Source organism: Cotesia glomerata, linkage group LG3, assembly GCF_020080835.1.
Source record: "Cotesia glomerata isolate CgM1 linkage group LG3, MPM_Cglom_v2.3, whole genome shotgun sequence".
NCBI classification, from domain to species: Eukaryota; Metazoa; Arthropoda; class Insecta; order Hymenoptera; family Braconidae; genus Cotesia; species Cotesia glomerata.
The window spans coordinates 11,776,390-11,784,182 of NC_058160.1; the positions used below are offsets into that span (position 1 = coordinate 11,776,390).

The following is a 7,793-nucleotide window of genomic DNA, read 5'->3' on the forward strand; positions in this document are numbered from 1 at the left end:
TCACCACATTCCTGCCGCATAAGTCCAAAAAAATTTTCAATTCCGTCTTGGTTTAAATACCGTAAATTAAGTTCATTAAATCCTTCCGACTGCAGATCCTCCCATAATCCTTGCATAGACCGAAGAGTTACAGCCAGAGCATCAGGAGTCGGTGTATTCACCTTTTTACCGGTGCTGTATTCAAACCAAAATTTCCTGGCAGCTATATCTTCGTATCTTTTTCATTGTTCTTTATGAGATGATGAAGTGTTAACTTTCATTCTTGTATTAGCTTTTGGGTCAGTAGGTTTATTACTGCCATTAGTGAGGTCAAACATTAAATCAATGTCTTCCAGAATACTTGCTGTTTCCCAAATTTCTGCATGTTCCACAATATTAATGAAGCCTTCGTTCAATTTATAATTTGCCATTTGCTTAAGATTTTTGACAACTGTGCAACTAAAAATTTGAGCTGCAAACTTTACCCGCATTTTAGTTTTTCCAGTTGGAAATACGTGTTCTTCTGTCAAGGTTAATTTCTCAGAAAGCTTTGGATTAAAAATATAAAGTTCAATAATATGTCGCCAGTAACCAGTTTTTCCGTCCCACTTGATACATTGGAGAGATGTGTACATGACCAAATAGTTATGTATATTAATGCTAACAATTATGCTGATGAGCGACAAATGGCATTTGAGGAAGGTCTAAGTACTCAGACTGCTGTGATTAAACTTTGTGATGACATTCGTCTAGGAATTGATGTGTCCAAGGTGACAATAGCTGTATTTTTTGACTTTAGTAAAGCATTTGATTCAGTTAACCATAAAAGATTATTACAAAAACTATTATTTATGAACTTCTCTGATATTGCTATTGAATGGATTCGGTCATATTTGTCTCAGCGAGTGCAATCAGTTCGGAACAATAATGATATATCGTTGTAGAGAAGTGTGTTAAATGGTGTTCTTCAAGATAGTGTTCTTGGCCCGTTGTTATGTGTCTTATACATTTCTGATCCATCAAAAATCTTAAACTGTCAATACCTCTTTTATGCTGATGATCTTGTGATATATTTATCTTGTCATTTAGTACAGATCAGTGAGAACATTGCTTTATTGAATAGTGAAATAGAAAAAATTATTAAATGGTGTGATTTAAATTGCTTGAAGTTAAATGCTTCAAAAACCAAAGCAATCATCTTTGGCAGTAGACTAAAAGTTAGCAATGATTATTGTATAAATGCAGAGAATATTTTAGTTGATAATTGCGTTATTCCTTATGTTAATACTGTCAAATATCTAGGGGTCATTTTAGATAATAATCTCTCTTGGGAACACCAAGTATTAAAGACTTGTAATCAAGCTATGAAAACGTTAGCTCAACTTAAAATTAACAATGAAATATTTAATGAACAATTGCGAGTAAAATTAGTAACTACACTTATATTCCCGATTTTTTATTATTGTTGTGCTGCGTTTACCAACATGTCGAAAAAGCTGCTGCTTAGGTTGCAAAGAAAAATGAATTCTTGCGTAAGATTTATTTTCAAATTATCCAGATATGAACATGTACCCCCGTATTATAATAAATTAGGGTGGCTAAAATTGAGTAAGAGAAGAGATTATTTCATAGCATGTTTGTTTTTTAAAGAAATAAGATTAAATTATCGGCAGTTGTTTGGCCCAGGACTTCAATATCTTAATGTATCAATGCGTAAAGGTGACATTAGACAAGATTACTTGCGTTTGTCGAGAGCAAATAGTAATATGTATGAACAATCTTTTATAATCAATGGTATACGTATCTGGAACTCGTTGCCACCTGGGCTGACAACTGTAGATAATCTTCCTGAATTTCAAAATGCATCTTTTTCATTTTTTCTGGCTAATGACAATTAAAATCATTATTATATTTGTTTAATTAATTATAATTTCTGTTTCAAAGTGTCTCAAAGTGTTTATAAATTTACTAACTAACTACTGTAAATTTATTAAGTAACTTTATTGTATTTAGGTAACTTTAAAACCTTGCTGTTGTTATATTATCGAACTTACAATACTATTGTAATTGTATTTTTATACTGTATACTGTATACTGTATATATATATATATATATATATATATATATATATATATATATATATATATATATATATATATATATATATATATAAAATGTATTGCTTATTGATGGCCTTGAGGGAGCTTCGGCTCTAAGAACAAATAAATATATATCTATCTATCTATCTATCTATCTATCTATCTATCTATCTATATACACACACACATATATATACACATATATATACACATACATATACATATATATATATATATATATATATTGTGATGCCTTTTCCGGCACTGGCGTCGACAGGACCGGATCAGGTCAACAAAATTTAATTGGCCTACCTGGTTCGTAGATTTGGTTGGGCGCCAAGAACTTAATGTTCCACGGGTCGATCTCGCTGTTGATCTTCGTTGGGCGGCGGGTCGGTGTTGAAGAGATTCAAAAATCGAATAACGGCAATCGACGGACAAAGAAATCGAAATTGGACGATGGGATCGGTTAATCAGAGCAACAACAATTAAACAAAATAATTGAGGCGTGCACTTCTAATCCAGCAACGGTTTATTCAACAACATATATATTCTGTCGGCAATGTCGCATCAATACCAAAAATTATTTTAACGCAAAAATAATTCTAACGCAAAACTAGTGCTAACGCAATGATTCAACATTTCAAAATAAAACAAATTACAAAAAAAAAAAATATTCGAGTAACCAAAAATAAAAATTACAAAGTCTTTTCTTAAAAAAAATTAATTAACTCAACTCGCCAAATTTATTCAAAAATTTTCAAAACAAATAATTAATTCAACTCGCCAAATTTATTCAAAAATGTTCAAAACAAATAATTAATTCAACTCGCCAAATTTATTAAAAAATTTTCAAAACAAACAATTAATTCAACTCGCAAAATTTATTCCAAAATTTTCAAAACAAATAATTAATTCAACTCGCCAAATTTATTCAAAAAATTTCAAAACAAATAATTAATTCAACTCGCCTAATTTATTCGAAAATATTCAAAACAAATAATTAATTCAACTCGCAAAATTTATTCCAAAATTTTCAAAACAAATAATTAATTCAACTCGCCAAATTTATTAAAAAGGAAATAATTATTTCAATCGCAAAATTTTATCAAAAATTTCCATCGCAAAATTTTATCAAAAATTTCAATCGCCAAATTTAATAACAAAATCTCAATCGCAAAACTTTATCAAAAATCGCAACCACAAAATTTATTTACGAAGTTTTCTTTTTTTTTTTTTTTTAAAAAAAATAATAATTTTAATCGCAAAAAGTCAACCAGTAATTTCAATCGCAAAATTCTTAATACACAAATTTCTAGAGAATATAATAAATTCAATCGCAAAAACCTAATAAAGATCTCAAAATTATCCAAAAATAATTCAAATCGCCATATGGTTCAACAATGACATGAAAAAAAAAAACAAATTATGCGAAGTATTCGAATTAGTCAACTTATTTTACAAAGCAATTTACTAAGCCGCTTTGTCGGGTATTTAAAGCTCGAGGTAGGTAAACAGTACTTATAATCCTGACCAAAAATTCCACACACACAAACACGTGACTCAACGGTACCGTGCCGCAGAGTGTCGTCACTAAGCTTCAAAAATACCGCACGGAATTTATTTAATTCCGTGCAACTCGAATTATAAGCAAATTATTTTAACACGACGAAATTCGCGGTGATGACACCCTGGGGCTAATAAAGACAGCGACCAGACTTACCCTGCAGCTACCGTAGACGTCTCAGGCGATGCTGGCTAAGTAGGCGAAGTTGGCGGCAAAACTGACGGAAGAGCGTCGATATCTCGGCGATGGCGTGTCCGAGGTCGTAGTGTCCAAAACAATTCGGCGAAATATTGCACAATAATGTACACAATTGTACTCACGTCAGCGACAAATTTAAAAAAAAAATTAAACAGCAAAAATAATCAAAAAGAGAACTGCACAATGCCACAGTCACGGTGTCCAGATCAGAATTCCTTGTTAATATGGCTGCCTCCTCGGCAACACATGCTCTTTTTCTTTTCGGTTCGTTCCAAAAACTCGCATCCAATTAGCTCACAGCTTCTTCTAGCCGGCCGTTGTATTACGGGATGCGTCCAGTATTCCGTTGCGATCGATGATCGGTCGATACTTCGATTAGTGATCAGCCTCGTGTTCAGATGGCGCCTCGCATACTTGTTGTTGATCGCTCTCCGTCGTCATTGGTCCATTCAAATTTTCTCGTCGTTCCATCCTCGCGGCCAGATGTCGCGTTGATCGTCGATGGCTCGTAGAAATTCGCGGGTCGTCTGATCGCTATAGTCTAGTCTCACTCACTCATGCATTCAACAATAGTTCACACTCATTCCGGTATTCTTTTTATTTAAATTTTTAATATTAATTCGGCGCGTTTTCGTTTACTAATTTTACCTTGAGCTTGTCATTCTGATCGGGAGGCTGCTTGGGGCGACACAGGCGCGTTGAATCTCTGCTTTTCCTCAGCTTAGCCAACCTAATAATTTTAAAACTCGGAATTTCAAATTTTAGAAAATTTTTCCCATGTCACAATATATATATTATATATCGACATCTCGTTGGTGACTCCAAGGACTGCCAACATGATCGAAGACTGGAATGTATCCGAAGAATACAGTGGTAGTGATCACCAGTCCGTGACATTCCACGTTGGATTGGCATCTGCTTCGGTTTCACAACGCGACCTTTCTAAGCGAAATGGAATGCCAAGAGGCTTGATCCAGAGGCATTGCAAGCTTCACTTGCACGAAGCTGGTCTATCCTTAAGAACAACCCGACTCTGGATACCTGCAGCAAGACGAAAAAGGGGAGTCATTGCGGGAGCCACGCCCATCAACCTATTAGCGTTCGAAAGAGTTAAACTCTATGACGCTAAAGATAGTGACGAAAACATGAACGACGCAAGAACGAGGATAAAGGCGGAAACACAGCAAGAGTGGTAGGACTGATGGACATCGGGAGAGACGGGCAGATGGACAGCGCGCCTGATCCCAAACATCAACGTCTGGCTTTCTCAAAAGCACGGGGACACGGACTTCTTCCTGACCCAGCTATTGACGGGACATGGGGGGCAGTTCAATGCCTATCTTTTCAAGATGGGTTTGCACAGCACACCAACGTGCAAATACTGCCCAGACAAAATTAACAACGCCGAGCACACGTTTTTCGAGTGTGATCGGTGAAAGGACGACATAATCAGCACCAAAGAAACAATAGGCACAACGCTCTCCCCTGAGAGCTTGGTAACCTGCATGATCACAAAAGAAGAAAACTGGTCAGCTGTCGCAGTCTACGCGCAGCGTCTTTTAAACAAAAAAATCGCAGAGAGGGATTAGAAACCAGTAGTAACAAGAAGTAGGTGTCGTGAGACACAACATGGACTGGATCGAAGTAATGCTAACGCGGTCCCAATCCAGTTTTCCCTGTAACATCTATGGGGAAAGGAGAGAGCAGGATGTTTAGTCGGTATTGTTGCAAAATAATATTGACTTCTGAGTCCGACATACCCAGGCAAACACCTAGTCCTGGCACCAACACCAAGTCCTGGCATACGTAAATGTATTTTACCTCCTCTATAAAAAAAAAAAAAAAAAAAAAAAAACACACACACACACACATACATACAGACATAGTGACACCCTCGCGGGAATAGTCAGGGAAGCTTCCTAGGACCTCAAAACGTCGAGATCCAATGAAAAATCGATTTTCTAAAAACGTTGTAAAACCAATAACTTCCCGATTTTTGAAATTTTTAATTCCCCAGAAGTGGAAACAGCAACGGATAGTGCTACTTCCGAAGGGGAAAAAGCCGCCGGAAGAACCGTCATCCTATCGACCACTCTGCATGTTAGATACGGCCGGCAAGATATTCGAGCGCATAATTCATCAGAGAATAGAGGCTGTAGTCGATCCACTCCTGGCAGAGAACCAGTTTGGTTTCCGAAAAGGACGGTCAACTCTGGATGCGATCAAATTGGTTGTTGATACAGCCAAGGATGCAATCGCCGGAACGAGATGGAAGGGTGGAAAGAAGAAATACTGCTTGGTGGCTGCTTTGGACATCAAGAATGCCTTCAACTCCGCTAATTAGGACTGCGTTATGCGGGCTCTAGAAGAAAAAAACGTACCAGGATACCTTCGCAGAATGGTAGCGAGCTACTTCACGAATAGGGTTCTGAAATATGACACGAAGAACGGTACGAAAGTGTACGAAATCTCCGGAGGAGTGCCACGGGGATCAGTTTTAGGTCCTTTGCTATGGAACATCATGTATGATGGCCTCCTGAGAATAGCATTGCCCACGGGAGTCAAACTTGTAGCATATGCGGATGAAGTAGCTGTCGTGATCGTCGCAAAGCACCTCGAAGAGATAGAAATGGCATTTGTTATTACATTCAGACGAGTCAATTTGTGGATGGACATGATAAACTTGCAACTAACCAAGCATAAAACCGAGGTAGTGCTCATCACTCGTAGAAAAACGGTAGAAACCATCAAGTTGAGAGTCGGAGAATAAGAAATAACATCACAACCATTTATCCGTTATCTGGGAGTGATGCTATATGCCCGACTCAACTTCAAGCAGCAGGTGGAACACGTCAGTGCCAAAGCGTCAGTAGTGAGGGCTAGTCTCGCACGGCTGATGCCTAACATCGGAGGCCCAATGCAGAGCAGGAGGCTACTATTGTCATCAGTAGTCACATCAGTGCTCACTTACGGAATATCCATTTGGGCTCATGCACTGGGAACCCAGAAATCATGGAGAAAAGCTGGACCAGTATATCGACTGAGTGCCCTACGAGTAGCTAGTGCCTTCTGCACTATATCAGAAGGAGCAGTGTGCGTCATTGCCGGAACCCTACCTCTTAAAGTTCTAGCAGAGGAAAGACGAGCCCTTTACCAACGAAAAAGGTCAACAGCACTGAGCCCTGAAGAACTTAGAATTGAAGAACGGCAGAACAGCATAGGCCGATGGCAACTACAATAGGATGTTGCAGAGAAGGATAGGTGGACGCACTGCCTCATACCTCGGATCGACATTTGGCTTAACCGGAATCACGGCGAGGTCAATTACTATCTTACGCAGATGTTGTTGGGACACGGGTGTTTTCGAAAGTATCTACACCGCTTTAAGCACGATGACTCTTCGCAGTGCCCGTCCTACCCAGGAGTTGCTGAAGATGCGGAGCACGTCTTCTTTGTATGTCCTCGTTTCGATCCACAGCGTAATGAGTTGGAGAGGATCCTGAACCAGAGAATGCAACCAGATTCACTAGTGGAAGCAATGTTGTCATCAGAAGCTGCCTGGAACGCTACCAACACGTTTGCAACAGAAGTCCTCAAAGACTTGCGTTCCACCGAAAGAAGAAGGGCAAATATCAGAAGATAGAAGGAAGGTAGTTAACACCTTAGCCACTAGAAGGAAGAGCAGTAGCTAGTTCCTCCCCTCACGAAGTAATGCCTGACGGCGGTTCCAATGAGGGATTAGAGAAAAGAAGAAAGAAGAATATATGGTGAGGCTTTCGCCTACCTCCGAAGAGGCCGTTTCCTGGCTCAAAAGAGCTATACACGCACGTATATTTGTCCTACTCCCACCATAACGAGAACACAGCCCAGTTCGCGGGCAAGGAAAAACCGCCGTTCTCTTGTGTTTATACACATTCATTGAACAGCTGCAAGAGTTGCGTATAATTGT

At 38.5% G+C, this 7,793-nt stretch overlaps 1 long non-coding RNA gene across 1 annotated transcript in view; it reads left to right on the forward strand.

The window, feature by feature from the left end:
• The first annotated feature begins 272 nt into the window (after positions 1-272).
• LOC123262297 overlaps positions 273-7,793 on the forward strand; it is a 14,821-nt gene continuing 7,300 nt past the window's right edge. Inside the window, exons 1-2 of the long non-coding RNA XR_006508907.1 lie at positions 273-282; positions 5,451-5,458. This is a non-coding gene — a long non-coding RNA (uncharacterized LOC123262297). The remainder of the gene's footprint in view (positions 283-5,450; positions 5,459-7,793) is intronic.